Genomic DNA, 9,706 nt, shown 5'->3' on the forward strand with positions numbered 1-9,706 from the left:
CACCCAGGCCAGGCCTATCTCAAAGTGCATACAAAACTCTAGATGTATTTATTCTTCCCACATGATCCGCAGCTCCACTTCAGGGCATATACTCCCAAAGGTCAAAGTCAAGGACTCAACAGCTACTTGCCTATGTGACTCACCCACAGTAGCCGAAGGGTGGCAGCCACCCAGGTGTTCAGGGCAGCAGAGCACACATAGAATGTGGTCCCTAGCTGCCTCCAAAGGAAGCTGTGGCTCAGGCTGCAACATCACCAACCATGAGGATGCTGTCAGCTGGGAGGTCAGTCACACAGACAAATACTGGATTACTCCACTTACTACATAGGGCGCAGTCTTGCCCACCCTGTGCTCTGCAGGTGGGCATCTGTCAAAGGCAGACCATTCTTCAAGGGCATACAAGTATCTGTGCCCCCTGCTAGAATCTCCAAGGGAGCTCTCAGAAAAATGGGGGAGAAGACATGTCCACAGTGGCACGCTTCCTGTGTGCTGCCAGGAGATGCTCTGTACTGCTTCCAGACTGGCAGTCGGAAGGACCAGCACTAGACAAATCACCTTGACCTTGAGCCAGAACTGTGGACCAAATAAACCTCTTCTCATTAAAATGTAGGCCATTATGGTATTGTATTATGTGCCACAGAAAAGAGACTCACACTGCTTAATAAAGGTACCCTTAGCTGTCAATCACAGAGACAGGAAGCAGAGGGGTAATTGTAGAGGGGTTTGGACAGTGAGAAGCTGGTGTTTATTGGGTGCAAAGTTTTAACTGGCAAATGATGAAGTTGTGGGGCTGGATGGTGGTGGCAGCTGTCGAATAATGTAAATGTGCTTAGTGACAATGAATTGTACCTTTCAATAGTCTCAAAACAGGGCACAGGGAATGGCTTAGCCAGTAAGGTGCTTGCCTTGTGGGCATGAGGACCTGAGGTTGATACCCAGCACCCATGTACAGGTGTGTATCACACACACACACACACACACACACACACACACACACACACTGCCATAAGGAGAATGCTATATTCTGTGTTTTACTACAATAACAAAGAGACAAACAACAAAACCACTCCTGCCCCTATCCCTCCCTCTTGTGAAGTTTCCGACACAGTCACCATCTCCTCCCTAAAGGAACTTACTCTTGTAGAGTTCCCTCCAGCACAGGGGACCTCATGGCTGGTCACGCCCTCCTCTGTACACTTGGGCAGGGCATTGACAGATATCTTGGATTAGGGGGTTTCTTCGGCCCGGGGAATAGGTCTAACTCCAAGGATCCTTCCCAGTATCTAGCCACAGCCCAGAGCTGAGTTTCTTCTTGAAGACGGTAAGAACGAACAGCCCAAAGCAATTGTGATTTACTTCCAAGATTTGTCAACAACCGCAGCACCCAAGCCTAACCCCGCCAAAATAAATCTTCTGCCCTTCCATTAAGCAACAAGGTCAGAAGGGGATTCCGTGGGCAGAGTTAATAAACAGCTAACATGGAAGGAATAATCAAAACACAGCCCGGGTAGGTTGGTCGGGGCGTGAGCATGCATCTCAAAGGGCACTCGGCCCTCTCTCGTGTGGTTGCTGAGCTGATTCACTTCCTGTGCCCCTTCCCAGAGCAAGGAGAGGGGAATGTGGAGTAGGACACAGAATTCATCACTATGCTGCCTGCACTGGAAGGTCGCTGACCCCAGGGTGGGGCCTGGACCACACGCATGGCTCCTTCTTACACAACCAGAGGTCTAGAGGCACTGATAGGTTGGCCTTGGCTCTCAGCAGGAGGTTGAACAGCCTTGCCTTCCCTCTGACTTACTTCTCACTCCTGCACAGGGCACGCTCATAGCCGGAAGCCCTTTGTACCAAGAGAAATCCCGAGGGAAGGAACGTCTTCAGAGACCATCTAAGGCAGCCCTTCTCAACCAGAGGTGATGCTGCTGCCCCAGGGCACATCTGGTGATGTCCAGAGGCATTCCCAGATGTCAAAAAGGGCTCTGAAGCCCAGCATAGTGCCACACATCTTTAATTGCAGCAGAGGCAGGAAAATCTCAGTGAATCTGAAGCCAACCAAGAGAGATGGAAATATATATTCCAGGAGAGTGCTGGCTGCTCTTCCAGAGTACCTAGGTTTGGTTTTCACCACCTACATGGTAGCTCATGCCATCTTTAACTCCAGTTTCAGGGGGATCTGACTCCTCTTCTGGTCTCCATGGGTACTATATGCATATATACATAATAGATACACACACATATATAACTCAGGGAAGATGTGATATGATGGCACTATTGGAAGAGGCAAAGAGTACAGGGAAACACCCACTATGGCACACCTCCTCTCTTCCTCCAAACAGCAATAGTGCTAAGGGTAAGATACCGTTATAGAATCCAAGCTACTCTGACAGATAAGGAAACTGAGACCCAGAAACAGGTCCAATGCCACACTCCAGTTGGACAATGTTAGAACCAGGGCTTTAGGGGGCTTTCTGCCAGCCACACTGGCCTTAGGCTGCTGGGAAGGTAAGTAAGGCCAGTGGCAGGTTTCTGAAGCAGCTGGATTGTGGGCTCTGGGATCTAGAAGCTATGGGGTTGGGCTCCACATCTCTGACAGGCTCCCAATGAATTCCCCAAGTTGCATAGGCCACCTTGGCTACAAAGCTACTAATTAACCAAAGGGGATGACCTTAGGGGGCAAAATGCCCTGCCCGAGGCTCAGGAAACTCTTCTTCTGAGGTCCCAACAGTCCAGAACCTGCTGTAGGTGACCCTGGCCTGGTCAAGGTCAGAAGGCAGAAGAATACTGCAGGTTAAAAACTTACAGGCAAATCAGAGATTGGGATGAAACTGGGCCATCACTTTGGGGAACACCATCCTTTTCCCCAAGAAGCGACTGTATCTTTGCCTGTGATGGCTCCCCTCTGCCAGACTACACAGTTTCACAACAATCCCCAGGCTTATCCTTGTTCTTGTCTCCAAAGAGTCAACACTGTCTCCAAGTGAGGGCCAGACACTAGACAGCAGAGTGAACACTGACTCACAAAATGTTGCAATAGGCGTACTTTTCCATCCCCTGTGGTGGAAAGCCATCAGACTTGTAGGAGAAAGCCAACATGCAAAGGGACAGAAAACCATGGCTTTACTCTCTCCAAAAGAAGGGAACCCACAGGGGGTGGCTAAGGGCAAGGATGGCAGACCGACAGGGAGGCCTAGCAATGGCCTCAGATACGGAAGAAGCCCCACCCTGACTTATTTCTTCAGGTGAAGCCTTACTTTGCTTCCTTGACTGGCCCAATCCTCCTCCTCCTCAACTACCCCAGCAAGCTAGGAAATTACACCTTCTTCAAGGTCAGGCTCCTGCACTCCCTGCCCCAACTCCAAGGTTCAACAGGTGCATTCCAGTGCCGAGACAATGAACAGAGCTATTTGGGGTCAAAGGCAGGACTGGGGGCAAAAAGCCAAAGCTCCCGGTGGGCCTATCAGGGTCAGGCAGAAAAACCACTTTCTGTATGAGGGTGTGTGTCTCACCCCTGCCCCCAGGCTCACCTCCTACATACTTAGGGGAGTTCCCCCTCCCCACCAGCCTGGCCACTTAGCCCAGCTCATCTTAGCCTCCACTCCTCCCTAGGAAGCTGGGATTCCTCCTCACTGGGACTCTTCCACTGCTCCTTACAGTGGCCATCAGCTCGTAGAGAGATCCCTGTAGGTGACTCTGAGGGCAGCCAGCCTGAGGGCCTTTGCCTGGGTTCTGGGAGTCCCCTCTTCTCTCTCCAGGCCCTTGTCTTTCCCTCTTCCATACACAGGGAAGAAAGGGTCAAGGGATTCAAGGCTCTCCAGGTCTCATGAATTAGGGAAATTTTTCTTCTTGTAGAGATTATCTTGGATCAGTGAATACTTCTTGGGGAGCTACTATATGCTTCATGCTCCTGATGAGGCTTGCTCTCTGGGGAACACTGAAATGCAGTCACTGCTCAAGGGAGACATAAAGCCCACCTAGAGAAGCCAGATTAACACACACACACACACACACACACACACACACACACCACCCGTTGGATTTACTCCGCAGCCTACAGATGCCTTTAGAGCAGCCACTTGCTCATAAAACCTTATTTCTCACTAGGGGAAACTGGGGTAAGAAAAGTCAATTCCTTTCCTAATCCCTGGCAACTCTACCAGGCTGGTAAGAATCAAGGAAAGGCAATGACAGGGCTGGAGACATGGATCATTGATTAAGAGCAGAGGACCCGAGTTCAATTCCCAGAACCCATATGGCAGATCACAACTGTCTGTAACTCTAGTTCCAGAAGACCCAACGCCCATGCCAAAACACCAATGCACATAAAATAAAAATAAATAAAATTTTAAAAAATATTTTTTAAAAAAAGAAAAGACAACGACATTAATGTTTCCAAATGAGACCTCCTGAGGAGTGGGAAAGAATTCTACAAGGTGGGACAGTCTCTCATCCTCCAGCTCAGGAGAGGGACACACTGGCTGTCCACTTCACCCAGCACACTGCTTTTCCTTGCCCCCCGCAACAGTGGGATTAACGATAATGCTGGATTAAGATAGAAGTTGCCCCACATAGGGGCAGGGTGTGGAGGCATCTGGGATTGTGTCTGCAGCTTTCTGGTCCTAGGTTTCAATGTCCTTCCTGCTCTTCAAGGGCAAAGGCCTTCCTGCTGGAAAAAAAACTCAGCTGTTTCTGGTTAACTCACGCTGTTCTGGCCAAGTTTCTTGTCTATGCCAAGCACTATGGCTACAGGAGGGAATGCCCGTCCTGCCTCCTGCTGTCTGGGGAGCTTAGCAAAGGGCTGTCTGGGGCTTGGCAGTGCTTCCTAAGGGGATTTGAGTTCTTTTTGGAGGTGCCCTTGCCTTGTGCACTCCTGAACAGCAGGGGAGCCCAAGGAGAAACAGGTCCCTGCAGGTCACAACCAGAATGCAGAGATGGCTTGCCAGGTAAAGGTGCTTGCTACCAAGCCTGACAATCTGAGTTCAATCCTCAGCCCACGCGGTGGAAGAGGAGAACCTATCTATTACTTCAAGTTGTCTTTTGATTCCAAAAGCACCTCCCCACTGCATTAAACAAGCCTAGTTATCTCTTAGTACGCAGAAGAACCTGGTCTTGGAGGCTGCGGTTGAGGTCCACCACTGTGCCTGAGCCAAATGCCTAGTCTTTGGGGGTATCCTTTCTTTCTTCATCTACTGCCTACATGGTTTGTCCCTGGGGGAAAGTGAAATCAGGGGTGTTCATGTCAGCCATGATGGCTGCTTTAGATTCCACCCAGCCCCCTCCCCCATCTCTTCTCTCTGACTCTGGGGGAAGGAGCAGCTTTCCTTTCCCCACCAGGCAGTGAGCCCTTCTCTCACAGAAGGAAGAAAGTCCATTGTGGGCACACCCATGAGGGTTTAATGGGCTCTGGGTCTCTCCATCTGCAGGCTGCAGCCCCTCTTACTACCTAGGCTCATCAGACTTGGTCTCGAGAGTGCCTGGATGGGCCTCCACGAGGACCCGGCCTGACCAACAGAACGAGACAGAGAGGACAGGAGAAGACAGCTTCATGTGGCCATGCACTCTCTTTATCAGAGTGCAGACCTACCTCCTTGGGCACAAAACTGTGCCTTCCGTGCACACTGACTGGTTCATAGCGTGTGTCCGTGGGGAGGAGGCGGGAAATTCGGATATAAACATCCCTAAGGCGTAAGAATTACCAACTGTCAGTTCCCATCCCAGGATTTTTTTCAGGGATGGAGAGCCAGAATGGGGAGGGTGGTGCTTGGCTGCTCTAATTGGGAGAAAAACTGGATGTTCAGAGAGGCTGGGGCAGAGGCATCTCCTCTTTCACGTGGGCTCGGGGTGCGCGGGTGGCAAGTGTTTCCCTTAGCAGTCGCCTGATGCACCGCCGTCTAGGCGCAAACTTTTCAAGACACATCCCCAAGCAGCACCCGCGCTCCGCGGCCAGCGGCAGAGAGAAGGAGCGCATGGACTGGATGGACGCACGCGAGCGGAGACCCGTGGGGAACACTGGCCGAGTCCCGCCCTCGGTTACCTGGGTTCTGAGGCTCACTGGCGTCCAGTGGACAGGGCGCAGAGACACGGCAGGGGCAGATTGGAGACGGGCCACTCCTCCTGGGCCACCGTGGCCCCCAGGCTCATGGGAACTGCACCTGGAGCACCAGGCGGCGCGCCCTCCCGCCGCGGGTCCCCGCCCAGGCTGTCCCGGCGCGGGGCGGGGCAGGGCGGCCCCGGGGAGGAGCCGAGAGATGGGCTCCCCTCCCAGCTCCCTGGCCGTGCCAGGCCTGGAGTCCTGAACCCTGGGTCTCTTCAACTCCAAAGCCTCGTCTCTTCAGCCTCAGGTGCCCCTTAGCTGAAATCTGAGATGCACAAGGTCCTCTCTCGCACCCTGTACCCTCTGGTTGGTACTCCACACTACTCCTACTCTTAGATTTGAGGTCTGGGAGCCCAGAAGCCACCTTGCAGGTGCAGCCAGTAGGACATGAAAGTCCCACCTCTCCCCTGCTGAGAGGCCCCTGACCCTTGACTGGCTATGACCCCTGCCGTCAGTCTGCCTAAGACGGATTCCTTGGTAACCCTCTACTCTTCTCGGAGAGCTCCTAGTTCCAGGTCCCAGGCTCCCAGACTGGAAGGTGCAAGATCCCCTGCCAGCTGGTGGACAGAGAGATGAGAATAGAGGGACACAAAAGACAAAGAAAGCTGGCTCCAGGGATCTGGAAGCTGGCTCTCCAGGTGTGGAAGAGCAGCCCAAAGCCACTTCCTCCTCCTCCTGCCCACTGCAGGCAGACAAGCCCCGGGATCAATCCGAAAGTCTCCAGTGGGCAGTGGACAGACACCTTGGTCCTCCCTCTAGTCGCTTCCCTTCTGCTAGCGGCCCTGTCTTGCTGGCAGGTAAAGACACCAATAGGAGGCTGGGCATTCAGACTCCTAGGCCCTAGTCTCCACGCACCTCTGACCTTGCACAAAGCCCCGGCCCCTTCCAGGTCTGTTTTTGAGTGGAGTCACTGGGATGTGTTAGAGCGAATTGCCTTTGGCCCCCTTTATAGATCCCAGATCACTAACACTGGGCACCTTGCTTTATAGTTTGGCGGCTCTGTGTGTGTATGTGGTGTGTTTGTGTGCATTCATGTCTGCTGGTTGGCCAGTGAGCCCCAGGGATTCACCTGTCGTTGCCTCCCAGTGTTGGGGTCACAAGCATGAGCCACTGATTCCTGATTTTTTTTTCCTTTCAATTTGTGTACCTTGTGTGTCCAGGTGCCCACAGAGGCCAGAATAAAAGGTGTTGGGGGTTGGATCCCCCAGGTTTCAAGTGTTTGTGAACCACCTGATATGGGTGCTGGGAACTGAACTCTGGTCCTCCAAAGGAGCAGCAAGTGCTCTCGCTGCTGAATCTTCTCTCCAGCCCATTGTCCCTTTTAAACATGAACCGTGGGGTGGAACACGGGTTTTTATGTTTGAAAAGCAAGCTCTTTACCAACTGAGCTATTTCTCCCCTGCACTCCCAGATCTGATTGCTTAAGGGATAAGTGTCTTAGCCACATAGACATGCAAGTATCCTCTGCAAACCACAGTTTGACAAGGGAGTGGAAATGGACTCCACGCTGTGCTCAGCCTCGGGTGAATCCACTATATGGAGATGCAGATCCCTACTCTGCCAAGCCCATTGGCAGGAGAGAGCAAGGGCTGCCCCCACCCAAGCAGGTATGGCAGTAACAGAAGAACCTTTAGGCCTGTGTGTTTTCTGATACCGTCTTTTGATTGTGGCATAGGAATGGGCTTTGGAGGTAGAAGGTAGATGCAGCATTCTCTGGGAGGCCTCTGTGTACTCCTTGCCAAAGCTCAGAACCCACAGTATGGGCACGCACTTCACTACCAGCCGCCAAGGTAAACAGAGACGCCTAGTGCCCACCCAGAGTCCACCCTCTGCAGGTATGTGCACCTTGTAAAGAAAAGCAGGCTCCTAAGCTAAATGCATGTGAGCCTTGCTGATTAATCCATCAGCATGCCTTAGTTCATGACAGTCTTGCACTTCGGTATCATCCCCATCCCTGCTCTCAGGGAGTTCAGAGTCTAGCTGAATGATAAAACACCATGCAGAGAGATGGCTCAGTGGTTCAGAGCTCTTACTTTCTGCTCTTACAGAGGACCTAGGTTTAGTTCTCAGTATCCATATCAGGCAGCTCACACTTTCCTGTAACTCCTGTTCCAAGGGATCCAACATGTATGGTACAAGTCCATAGACCCAGGCACACACACATATCGGTAGTAGGTAGGAAGCTAGATACCTAAACACCATGTGGAGCAGGGAGAGGGGGATGGTGAGCGCCCAGGAAGAGCAGGGCCGAGAGAACTGAGTGGGCTGCTGGCCTAGACGACACAGAGCGGAACTTGGAGAGTACTGGGTTCGACTCACAGTGTCCTACTGGGGAAATGGAGAGCCTGAGAGGAAAGCGACCTGACCAAGGTCACACAGTCACAGGCCGGTAAGTAGCAGAGTTGAAGTGTAGACCCGGGTCTTCAGGGCTAGGAGTTGTTTTTTACTTTCTCTGCAACCTAGGGAAATGTAGAGCCTGGGAAGTGTGGGATGCCTTGGGGTGGGGAGGAGGAACTAAGCCAGGGGCCAGCAGTAAGAGACTGTCCATCTCTTTCGTCACAACAGTGAAGCTGCTGGGGCAAGCTGCTGGGATGAGGAACAGGATCTGGGGGGAGGGAGTGGCACCGAGCAGGAAAGTCAGACTGACAGCTGCCGATGTAGAAACATTTTAAGCCCAAGCCAGCTGTGGAAATAGGGACACAGGATGTCCTTAGAGATATGGCCCCCCAAATGCCCAACAAGACTTTAGGCCACCTGCCAGGAAGACACTGGGTGATAGGCCAGGCAGGATGAGCTCCAAGGGCCAGACAGTCTGTATCCAAATGGCCCTGGCCAAGATGCTTCTGTTCTCTGAGCCCTTGTTTCTCCACCCCTGAAGTGGCAGGTAACCTCTTCCTTCTCAGGTTTACGGTGTGGCGGAAGATCACATCTGCACGCATTCCGCAAGCTCAGAGCACACAGTCGATGGAAAATGTGCAGTAGTGTTGGTTTCTCCCCACAAGCCTCAGTGTGGGCTCACGGAGGTGGCACGTCGGCCTGGGTGAGCAGAGCTCACACTGCAGGGGTCCACAGGTGACAGAGGGAGGCCCAGAGAGGGTGGGCGAGAATGGGGTCAGTCCTCTGACATCTGGACAAACTAACTCAGAGGAACCAGTCCCATCCACATGACTCAGGGTCTCCCACTCATCCTTTCTCAGGTGTTTGATTGATGTCCCCTCCCGGACTGCCACCACATGTGCCTACCCGTTAGGGGACTTGCTAGTTCCTCTATACTGTGTCTAGCCTGGGGCTCTTCTCTGTGTCTGTTCAAGATGCCTGTGTGGGCTGTTGAGACTGCTCAGTGGGGAAAGAAGCCTGCCATGCAAACCGCTTGCTCTCTAGAACCCACTGCGGAAGGGGGCGAGAACTGAGCTGCCCTGTGATATCCTCTTGCATGCCACAGCTCTTGCACACTGTACACACAGATAAAAATATAGAAACCAAGGAAAAGGCACTGCCCAAGTCTGGGTGGTGACCCATACTTGTGATCCAAATACTCAAGAGACAAAGCTGTGAGACCCTGGCTCAGAAGGAGGGGATGAAGGAGAAAGAGGACAGAAAAGAGGAAGGCAGGACCGG

At 52.5% G+C, this 9,706-nt stretch overlaps 1 protein-coding gene across 1 annotated transcript in view; it reads right to left on the reverse strand.

The window, feature by feature from the left end:
- Paqr5 (progestin and adipoQ receptor family member 5) overlaps positions 1 to 6,169 on the reverse strand; it is a 73,807-nt gene extending 67,638 nt beyond the window's left edge. Inside the window, exon 1 of the mRNA XM_050151975.1 lies at positions 6,029 to 6,169. The gene's annotated coding sequence lies outside the window, so the exon portion shown is untranslated. The remainder of the gene's footprint in view (positions 1 to 6,028) is intronic.
- Between the last annotated feature and the right edge of the window lie 3,537 nt (positions 6,170 to 9,706).

Source organism: Alexandromys fortis, unplaced genomic scaffold (assembly GCF_014885135.2).
Source record: "Alexandromys fortis isolate MF-2015 unplaced genomic scaffold, M_Fortis_MF-2015_v1.1 scaffold_70, whole genome shotgun sequence".
NCBI classification, from domain to species: Eukaryota; Metazoa; Chordata; class Mammalia; order Rodentia; family Cricetidae; genus Alexandromys; species Alexandromys fortis.